This window comes from Neophocaena asiaeorientalis, unplaced genomic scaffold, assembly GCF_003031525.2.
Source record: "Neophocaena asiaeorientalis asiaeorientalis breed wild unplaced genomic scaffold, Neophocaena_asiaeorientalis_V1.1 scaffold606, whole genome shotgun sequence".
In the NCBI taxonomy this organism is placed as follows: Eukaryota; Metazoa; Chordata; class Mammalia; order Artiodactyla; family Phocoenidae; genus Neophocaena; species Neophocaena asiaeorientalis.
Genome location: NW_020173687.1, coordinates 10374629 through 10383608, shown reverse-complemented (window position 1 = coordinate 10383608; position 8980 = coordinate 10374629). Strand labels below are relative to the sequence as shown.

Here is an 8980-nt window from a genome sequence, read left to right as displayed (position 1 = left end):
TGATGTGTATAATTCCCTGTGCTATATAGTAAGTCCTTGTTGCTTATCTATTTTTTATATAGTAGTTTGTTAATCCCAAACCCCTAATTTATCCTTCCCCCTTCCCTTGGGTAACCACAAGTTTGTTTTTTATGTCTGGAGTCTGTTTCTGTTTTGCATATACATTCCTTCGAATTATTTTTTAGTTTCCACATATAAGTGACGTATAGTATTTGTCTGACTTACTTCACTCAGCGTACTATTCTCTAGGTCCATCCACATTGCTGCAAATGGCAGAATTTCATTCTATTTTTTATGGCTGAGTAATATTCTGTTGCATACGTATACTACATCTTCTTTATCCAGTTGTCTGTTGGTGGGCACTTAGGTTGCTTCCATGTGTTGGTTACGGTAAATAGTGCTGCTGTGAACATCGGGTTGCTTATATCTTTTTGAATTAGTGTTTTCATTTTTTTCCAGATACATACCCAGGAATGGAATGGACGTTACATTTTTTTGCAGCGAATTTGTACCGATCCAATCAATAGCCTTCATTTCAGGAACTCGGAAGCTTCTGGAAGTGGGAGGATTTGCCCCATTGTTGGTGAGTATTAGGTCCACCTTTGTGAAGGTTCAAGGGCCCACTGACAATGTTTTGTGAATGCTTATGAAAAAGGGACCTCAATCCTTCTCCAAAACTCTTTCCATGTCTCTCAAGTCCCAGGCACCCACAGGAAAGTTCTCTCCTCCCCCACCTCCTCATTCTGATGCCCACACGTGTCCCTGTTCAGTCTTAGGGGGCAGGGGTGCTTGTGAGGATGCTCGGTTCCTCAGAGAGTGTTTATATTGGAAATAGGATCGCTGGTAAATGGGTCATCGTAACCCAATGGAACACATCCCAGGGGAGGCACTTCAAGCAGCTTGACCGTCTGGTCCCACTCACCTGGCTCCTCCCTGGTTAGGTGATAAGCCCTGGAGGGCTCGGCCCTTTGCTTTGGGTCTCTTGTGCTCTGGATACCCTATGTCACATCTTTTATTCACATTATTACCTGTCCTTTACCAATGAAGGAGAACTCCGTAAGTGCACTGTTCCTCAAATTTCACTTCCTTGCACACAACCTTCATCAGTTTTGCCATATTTACATATGATTCAGGCTACTACTAACTTAATATTTTTTGTTTACGTAATGTCACATGAGTTTACTTAAAAGGAAACGTATGTAAATAGAAAGTCAAGATCATGTTCTAAAAATAGGATTTACCAGGAAACAGAACTACAGTGGAAATAATGTTATATACCATCTAGATACTGTTGCCTGAGAAGGCTCTTAACCTAAGACCTGCCCCTTTTTTGTTGAAGGGGAAAATGACAGCTGTTAGAGGACTGTTAAAGACATCCTGGCACCATCCTGAGCCTTTATCCTAAAGGAGGCTAGAAAAGGAGCCACCCACTCTCTGATTCAATGCTCTTTAAAGTGGTTCCCCCATCATCCAAAGTCACTGGGGGTCATATATTTTGGAGGACACCATCCCAGCAGATACTGTACCTTCAGCCCCAGCTCTTTCTAGCCAGGAGATCCTCTACAAGGGAGTCCCTAGCCTGAGTCCTCCTTGAATCAGGAATTTCAGGCCCTGGGCAAATAGTAGTGCTGGGGCCATTGTCACAGTGGGTAGGTTTTCTCGATGGACACTGGCTGTAGGGCTGAGAATCTGCAGAGTGGGATCCAGAAATGAGCTGATTTCATAGTGTTCGCAAGAGGGTCTTATGACTGATAAAGTCTGTGAAACCCCACCTCAGCTTCTCAGCAGCCCCAAAGAGACAGACTTTGAGATGGGGGATGCTCTTCCCAACCTCACAGGCATCCTCTACAGACACAGAAAGCAACTCTGTTTGCAGATTGTTTATTCAGTTAACACATATTGAGTATGTGCTAAATGCCAGGCATTGTGCCAGCCCTGGGGGGATCCTGCAAAGCAGAGATGACAAAGAAGGAAACCATTCTTTAATGGATATAGAGCTCAAACTTGACTTTTGAGATGATTCTGTTCTTAACACATCGAGGTGCCATGTTCACCTCCGTAACATTTTCATGGGCAACTGAGGGTGTCGTGCTTCTGGCAATGGCTGTCTAGCTTGTCTTGGACCAGTCTTCCTGCTGAGGATGAATGGAAAACCCAAACCAAAAAAAACCCCTTTGAAGGCTTTAGCAAGGTGCTAAGGCAGCCAGGATTTGAGGGGCCAAGATCCCAGAAAAGAAGAGAAGCTCCCAGGGTTGAGTCTGATATTTCAAACAGTTTTCCCTTTGAGGCATTTGCCGATTTGGAAGCAGAGGGTGAGGCTGATGGGCTGAGCAGTGTCCTTGGCAGATTTATAGAGCTGGGGCAACAAACACTGGCTTTCAGAGCCTGCCAAGGAAGAAGGGCCCTGGTAAACAGCCTAGGATTTGAGCTGGAGCCCTGGAGAGCTGCTCCCTACGAGTAAAGATGAACTAGAAACAGATCCTCTCTCAGAAAGACTGAAGCCCAGCAATGAGTCATCTGAATCCCTGATTAAGTTGATCTCTTCCTAACCAAGTTGTCCACCAGAAGCAAAGGTAAATCTTTGGAAAGAGAGTGGAATATTTATTTGCTCTTCCTCACATCCTATTGCCCTGTATTTCATTCCAACCACAGCTACCAGAGCTAGCTTTGTACAGATGTCACTCAACAACACTACCTCAGCCTCTGCGCATCTCTAACTTCCCAGGCCAGGGGTTCTCTGGTGCCTCTGCCTGTGGGAACCTGCCTTTCATTCATGCACATAGATCCTGGAAGTAAAAGGGAGTTGTCCACTCACGGAGCAACTCTTGATCAATGGGATATGTGAGTTGGGGAATAAGTGCTTCTCCCTCCCATTCTTCAGGAAGAAAAGTTTGAGATACATTTACCTTTTTAAGGAGGTCTTGGCAGGATCAATCACCAGTAGCCCAAGGTAATGACCAACTCAAGGATGTACCCAGGAACTGGCTTTTTCTCTTTGCCCATTAATATTCTACTCAGAACCCCACTCCTGTGCTCTTGGATTACCACCCAAAATGAACTATCTGTATGCAGGTCAAGGTCTCAGCTTCTACTTTCTGGAGAATCCAGTCTAAGAAAATATGATGCAGAGGTTAAAATCCTCTACATTTTCTACCTACAATGTCTAGCATACAATAAAAAAATTAAGCAGAAATACAAAAACAAACAAACCAAGATTAGAACAAAAACCGAGAGAAGATACAGGCAACAGAAATAGAACTGCAGAAAATTCAGATATTTGTGTTATCTGACAATACACTTTAAGGTAAAAATATTACTAGAGGTAGAGAAGGACATTCCATAAGGACAAAAAGCACACTCCATTAGGAAGATATGGCAATTCTAAATCTGTATCTGGTAACAGCCCCCAAATCAACAAAACTAAAAGGAGAAATAAAATCCCAATCATATTAAGTGATTTTAATATGCTTCTATCAGTAACTGATAGAAAAAAACAGATAAAAACAGCTAAGGATTTCGAAGTCAATCAACATTATTAATAAGTTGGCCTAGTTGCCATATATAGAACATTGCACCAAGGACCACAGAGCGCACATTATTGTCAAGAGCTCATGGAACATTTAACAAAATAGACCACATGTTAGGCCATAAGGCAAATCTCAACAAATTTCAAAGGATTGAAATGACACAGAATATACTTTCTGACTATAGTAGAATTAAGCTAGAAATTAATCCAAAGATAACTAGAAAATGCCCATCTGTTTGGAAGGTAAGCAACCTACTTTTAAATAACTGATATGTCAAAGAAGAGATTACAATGGAGATTAGAAAATATTTTCAACTGAATGATAATGAGAAGATTAAGTATCAAAACTTGTGGAGATTTTTACTCAAACGAAGATGAAGTAACAAGGGCTGGATTTACCCGTCTTTAAATTACTCAAAAATTAGGGGAAAAAACCCACATCTATCATATGATCATATATAACAGTGAAAACATCTCTGAGAGAAAGGAATCAATATGAGTTCTATGATTGCCTTGGCTTATTGCCCAGAGAAAGTTTTCACACTGCAGAATACACTGATAAATTGGAATTCACCAAAATTAGGAACTCTGTTCTTTGAAAGATACTATTAAGAGAAGGAAAAGACAAATCGTAGAATGGGAGAAAATACTAGTAAATTACTTATCTTATAAAGGGCACGATATATGAAGAACTCTGAAACTCAAAAGATTTGAAAATATTAGTAAATTACTTATAAAGTACACAATATACGAAGAACTCTGAAAACTCAAAAGATTTGAAAATATTAGTAAATTATAAAGTACACAATATATGAAGAACTCTGAAAACTCAAAAGATTTGAAAATATACCTTATCAAAGAAGATATGCCAATGGAAATAAGCACATGAAGAGATGTTCCAACTCATTATGCATTAGGGAAATGCAAATAAAATCACAATGAAATACCACTAAACACTTATGCTAATGGCTAAAGTGAAAGAAACGGACAATACCGAGTGTTGGCAAAGAGGTAGAGCAACTGCAGCTCTCAGACTTTGGTAGTGAGAATGTGAGATGGTAAAGCTACTTTTGGAAACAGTTTGGCAGTCTCTTTGTAAAGCTGAATATGCACTTATCCCAACCATCTCGATTTTAGGCATTTGCCCAAGTGAAATTAAAGCACATATTCACAGAAGAACGTGTGCACTAACGTTCGCAGCAGCTTTGTTTTGTAATCACCCCAGTCTGTACACTGATGACATGCACACTTCTCTCTCTGTGCATTATGCCTCAGTAAAAAACTAAAAAGTGTCAACTCGGGATGATATGTATTGGGGAAATTCATTTCATTTAACAGATCGTTCACTGGATGTGTTTTATGTACCAAGCACTGTGCCGAGGAAACAGTGAACAAGTTAGCCAAGGTCCCTTCCCATAAAGTGCTTATTCTGTGTGTGTATATGTGTTTTTATGGCAAATAAAGAATTAAAATTTACTCATGTTTGGCAAAGAGCGGGGTGCTATGGGAGCCTGCAGGAGGGGAAACTAACATTTCTCCAGTTAATGGGTTCTCTGCTGAGAACTGAAGGATGGCTAGGATTTAAGTAGGTGAAGAAAGGGAGAATAGTGTTGCAGACACAGGGAACAGCATATGCAAAGGCCCCAGGGAGGTGAGAGAACTTAGTGCATCTGAGGAACGTAAGGTTCATTGTGAGACAGTGACAGAAACGTAGAAAGGAGTGTTAGATAGTGGCCAGGGCATGCAGGTTTCTCCAAGCCATGCCAAGGAGCCTGGACTTTATTCTGAGGGCAAGAGGGACCTATAGAAGGATGTTAATGAGTGAGGGGAGTTGATACTAGGGCCATATTTGCTTCTTGAAGAGATAACAGTGGCTTCTGGATGGCAAGGGTGGAGGTATGGAGATCCGTGAGAGGGATGCTACAGTCAGAGGTGATACAGGGAAAAGGATGGGCAAGAAAGTGGAGTTTGAAGATTTAGGTGGGAGAATGGGCAGGACCAGGTGCTGAGTTGGTTTGGCATGTGGTAGGGCTGATGGATGACACCTAGATAGTATTAGGTCATTTTCAACAAGTGCTGCTGGAGGGGAGCAGGTGATGGGGGTGCACCAGCAGAGAAAGAGACTCAAACTTCATCCCACTTTCACTGCACAGCTGCATCCATTATCTCACCGCTGCAGTTCTGCCGCTCCTGGCTCATCTACATCCAATCTTCTGTTTACAACGAAGCCCCAGGGAGGCCGCTGGGCGAAAGCAGAGCCTGGCACTAGAGAAGCATCCTGACAGAATAATGTCAGCAAGAGAGCGGTGAGTTGCAGATAAAACTGAAATAATCTGAGTCCTGCATTTAAGCTGAGGAGCGAATTCAACTCCTCCGTGCCTCATTTGGGGGTCCTGGAATCACTTTCTGACCTGGACCCTCCTTCTGGACTGGGAATTGATTGGTAAGTGTTCTGGGTAATGTGGAATCTCCAGGAACCCGATTGTCTGGTACTTGGCAGCAGGGCCGCTCAGTTCCCGGAACCTCCTGGTGATAATGTCTGTGTTGACCATCTGTTGTTTTGGACAGCCTAGCCCACATTCCCTCTTCTTCCGGAAACAGCATCTCGATTTCCTTTTGGGAAAACTTCCCCTCCGTCACTCCCAGTCCACTTGGTTCCATTGGATCTGACCCCACTCCCAGCTGCAGATGGGAGGTGGTGGCCTCCAGCAGGCCAAGCTTAGCCACTCCTGCAGAAACAGAGGTCTTTTCATAAAGGTCCTGCAGGGACTGGATGGGTCGTCTTCAGGTCATGTGCCCATCCATGCCCCAGTCACTGTGGGAGGGCGGATGGGGCACTCTGATTGGGTGGACTTGGACCACATGCCACCTCACTGATGGAGGGGAGGGTTGAATCACAGTTGCACTGCCTCAGAAATGAGCTCCCCTCGGAAATGATGAGGGAAGGATGGTGGGTCACCTCCATCCCTGCCGCAGTTCACAGCAGCCTATGAGGAAGGCACTAATGCTACGTCACTACGCAGAGGGAGGGGAGGCTCAGAGTGGCTCTGTCACTTGTCCCAGGTCACAGCTGGAAGCGGTAGACCCTCTTAATGGGGGAAGGAGAGGGCTGTAAGGAGACAGCTCAGCATCTGACTACATAAATATCTCTGTCCTGTTCCATGAACCTCTCCTCTGTGGCATTTCGGAAGGTTCCTCTCCAGGTGTGAAGTGTGGCTCCCTGAGTGGGACCAGGTGCTTGGATTCTGGTCCCATATATGAAAGACGGTGGAAAGAGCCCTGATCTTGGAGTCACTCACTAGCTGTGTAAATTGGGCAGGTGCCAGTCTTTCTGAGCCTCCATTTTCCTCATCTGTATAAGGGGAGCAATAGCAGGATATCTGTCAGGATTTTTGGGGGGATTAGGCGAGTAAATGTTTGCAGAAGTTTTCTGTCGACTGTGGTAGCCCCATGGGTTTGTTTTTCGCATGCTCTGGACACCTTCTCCACTCCCTTGTTGTTAAAGTGTAGCTGTATCCCAGTCCCCAGAGGGCTCTAGTTCCCTGCAAAGCAAGTGCTTATGTGAAGTATGTTGGATGTCAAGGGGGTTAAGAGTGGCCCTCTGGGACCCAGAATAGCTAATAGTGTCATCCAGGAAGTATCACAAGCGCTGTGCTACAGACCGCCCATCCTGTCACCTGACCCTCCCACTGCGCCTGGGGGCGGGTATGGTGGTTATGCCCACCTCACCGATGAGAACACTGAGCTCAGAGAGGGGGAGGAATGTGTAGGAGGACCCTCAGCTAATAAGGGGATGGGCTGGGGTTTGAACCCTGGTCTGTCAGATTCAGAAGCCTGTGCTCTTCGCTCTGCGATAGTGTTTTGTACTGCTAAGGTGACGGATCCTGTCATGGTGGGGAGTGCTCCGGCGAGAAGGTTTTGACTGGGTGGGGGCCTTTCTTGATTCACTGGAACAGTCAAAATAGGTGGCTTCTTGCCTTTCCTACGCACTGGCTTCTCCAACATCTCGCAGAGAACTTGGGGTGCGACTTGGGGGAAGTATGAAGAGAGACTGGAAAGTCCTTGTGGCTTTATGGTATAAGTACTCAGCGTGACTGGTTCAGGAAGTCCGTGTTTATGAAACACCATTCATTCATTCATACGTGGGAGTCATTTTTTAGGGTCTGTAGGGGCAACAAAGAGACTGCAGTGCACATTCCTTACTGACATGGGCATCTGGTGTTTTGAGAAACCCCCTTCCCCACTTCTTATAAAGCTTAGGTACTCTGGGAGGACCCCACCCACTCCTGTTCAGGTGGTCAAGGGGGTGGGTTGAGCACTGCGCCCCCTGGCTGCAGTTAGCCGTTCAGAGGAGGGTCGGCCCTGGGTCTTGACAGGGGGCGCTTTCTTCCCTCTGGGGTTGTAAAGGTGATTGGATGTGAGCCTGGGGATGCTGAGGGCTGTCTGGCCACCTCATGGGGAGACCCCGTCCACCGGCCAGCGTGGAGGACGGCAGAGCTAGGAGATGGAGAGTCCAGAGGAGAGATTTCTTAACTTACTGGGTGAAGTCGGGCATGTCTCTGGACTTCTCGATTACTGAGGCCATAAGCACTTTAAACAATCAACCCACTTTAAGTAGGGTTTCTGCCTTATGTACACTTGACCACAAGTTCTTTGTGATCTCATCTCAAAACCGAGAAGGAACATCCTTCTACTTTATTGTAATACTTGCGTGTACATATAGGTATTTTTGTCCAGTTTATGTTTAAAAGATTTTTCAGTATCCACGGGGACCTAGGTTCTAGTTCTGGCTTTGTCTCTAAGTCATAGCGTGAGCATGGGCCAACTCCACCTCCTCTGCAGGCCTCAGTCTTCCCATCTGTGTAATGAATTCCCTGGGCCCACTGACCTCTCAAATGCCTTCTACTTCTACTCTTACTTTCTATGAATTTAAGACTAGTATCTGTGCGATGAGACAAAATAATTTTAAAAACGAAGTAAACGCTGGTATGTCATCTGCTGGGCTCAGGGTTCTGTTTGCTGGGGCAGACAGGAGAGTGATGGAAACCTGACTGGTTGGGGGAACAGGGATTTGTCTGTAGGAGGCCACGGCAGCCTGGGCACGGGCTTGGCCGTCTCCCACGGACGTGTAAAGCATCGAAAATGATTGTCTGCCTGTAAAGCTCCCCTCACAGATGGCTGTGGGGCTGCTGGGAAGGAGATGTGAAACACGAGAGCGGTTGGCATCAGATCGGCCTCTGATACAGGCCTGGTACTGTGAAGTTTTTAACACAGACCTTGAATGCCCACGACCTGCAGGGACAGAGGCCAAGATCCCAAACTAAGGAGATGCAAAAATGCCAGCCCCAGCTCCTCTGTCTCTTGGATTCTGGACGTACCTGCGGTGGATATGACAGTTAGTCTACAGAGACAGCTGGATTTTTTTCTTGAGTCATCAGTGGGACCCATCTTCCT

At 45.2% G+C, this 8980-nt stretch overlaps 1 long non-coding RNA gene across 1 annotated transcript in view; it reads left to right on the top strand.

The window, feature by feature from the left end:
* Positions 1-457: 457 nt before the first annotated feature.
* The window catches only part of LOC112402960 (uncharacterized), a 179010-nt gene continuing 170487 nt past the window's right edge, over positions 458-8980 (top strand). Inside the window, exons 1-2 of the long non-coding RNA XR_003003794.1 lie at positions 458-583; positions 5680-5832. This is a non-coding gene — a long non-coding RNA (uncharacterized LOC112402960). The remainder of the gene's footprint in view (positions 584-5679; positions 5833-8980) is intronic.